General features: G+C 43.8%; 1 pseudogene; it reads right to left on the bottom strand.

Moving 5' to 3' along the window:
- Positions 1 to 902: 902 nt before the first annotated feature.
- On the bottom strand, positions 903 to 2003 carry LOC105743717 (annotated as a pseudogene).
- Between the last annotated feature and the right edge of the window lie 200 nt (positions 2004 to 2203).

Consider the following 2203-nt stretch of genomic DNA (forward strand, 5'->3'; position numbering starts at 1 on the left):
AACCTTTTAGAACTGCTGTAGACAGGAAAAAAGGAAGGCTATGCTACTCGTGGAAGCACTTTGAAAATCCTAAAGGCCTCTGCTGTAAGAAAACAGTGTTCTTTTTCAGTATCTGGAATTGCACTGGCTTAGCTCAGTGGACAACACAGCATTTGGCTGTTGACCTCTCTCCAAGTTCAGCGGGCCTCTCAAGTTTCAGGCCTCGAGGACACCTGGGAGCTCTGGGACGCTGAACTGTTTCCGTATGTGCCTCTCCCCAGCTGTGGCTCCCGAGTGTGGCTGGAACTTGGTGCCCTCTTCTGCCGCATGGTGAGATGAGGTCGGCCCAGCTCTGGCCTGGGGTTTTAATCTAAATAACCACGGGAATGAACTGCATTCAACCTGGTGAAAGTGTTTATTTCTTATATCTATTTGAAGTAAAATGCCTTTCCAAAGTCCTCCCACTAAAAGGGGAGAAGAACAAGACTTTTCTATGTTCAGGGAAATCTCACTTGCATTTCCTAGCCATTTGCTGCAGGGGTTGAATTTTCAGATCCAGAGCCAAGGGGATGGGGCATTAGCAGACAGAATGCAGCAAAGCAGCAAGAAATATGGAGCAGACGTGCTGCCTGGACTGAGACCTGTGCGCTTGGTGACATCCTCACAAGTGACAGCCTTGTGCGCACCTTTTCACGTTTCCACTTCCACTTCTCCAGCACGGAGGTGGTAATACCTTTACATCTTGCAGAGTCATAGCGCAGACCAAGTGTCGTAATGATTTTGCACACTCCCTTCTTTTATTCCTGAGTAACTGCTGGAAACCTGAGAACCAGTGATGAGCAAGACACTCATGGCTCTACTCAGGATGCTTACAGTACAGGGCAAGAGAGAGACACAGGATTCAATCCTAAAGGAGCCACCACTCATAGGAACATTCCGGGAAGTGTTAGGAGGAAGCTGCCCAGGTCGCTGGGAGCCTGTGTCGGAAGCGTCATAGAGGGTGAGACTTGAAGGGCCTGGCAGGTTGTGGGATGCAGAGGGAGAGGGGGGCATGTTTCTTAAGGACAGCAGCACAGCACAATTGCAACGGAGTTTGGCTTAAGCCAAGTATGGAGGGGTGCTCACTGTGTATGCCAGAGACATGCCCAGCTTGAGCTCAGAAATATATATATATATATATATATATATATATATGAAATCACCTTATGTCAATAAGAACTAGTTATGACTTATGTCATAAAGTATCAGTGATCAAAGCAAGAAATACTATAAAATTCTATGGAACACAGTTGTACTGCAGTTAATCTTTCGACTTAACACAGCTCACATAGAATCCCCCAGGCTTTTCCTAGATGAAATCTTTTTTGATATCCAGAAGATCTATACAAATATTAGTCAATACAACTTTGACAATGCACAGCATTGTATTTAACTAGATAACAAACTCTACTATATGGCTATTTCAGTCATGTTAACAACTGAAATAATTGGGGTTTTTTTGTTTGTTTGAATTTTTGAAGGTTTTACAGTATTAAATCCTCTCATGAAAAAAATCGCAGTCACTGTAGACAGGCACTGCAGAATCTCTACTCCTTTGACTTTGCCAGCACCTACGTTAGCCTTTGCGGTGTCCCTGATTTTCTTTATTCTGTTCTTGCGTTCCTTCCACTGCTCTCTTGAGGTCTTTTTCTTCTCATACAGGCGGTGTCCTGTAAGTCTATGTTTGGGCTCATTTTTCTTCACATAATCCAGGGAACTGTAAGTCATGCCAAAGCCAGTTGTCCTGTCACCACCAAAATGGGTTCTGAATCCAAACACAAAAATGACATCTGGTGTGGTCTTGTACATTTTGGTGAGATTTTCCCGAATTTCTGTCTTAGGTACTGTTGCTTTCCCAGGGTGAAGGACATCAGTGACCATTTGTTTCCTTTGAAGAAGCCGGTTGGTCATGAACTTCTGGGTTTGGATAGTTACTGTGTCATTCATGATGGCAACAGAGCCTCAGACAGCCAAGGAGGAAAAGTGAACAACTGAGGTAATTATAAGAAATGTATTAATTTAATTACTGTGTACCTAAGCAATTGTACTTATAAATATGTAGGTGGCACAGCCTTCCTTACACCTAGGCTATCTGGTAAAGCTACTGTCAGAAATGTGGCCAGTCATTGGCTGAAACAAGACCACATGACTGTATTAGCTCTTTGTGGTCTGTGTCAAATTGCCA

This window comes from Octodon degus, unplaced genomic scaffold (genome assembly GCF_000260255.1).
Source record: "Octodon degus isolate 3935 unplaced genomic scaffold, OctDeg1.0 scaffold00156, whole genome shotgun sequence".
Taxonomy (NCBI): domain Eukaryota; kingdom Metazoa; phylum Chordata; class Mammalia; order Rodentia; family Octodontidae; genus Octodon; species Octodon degus.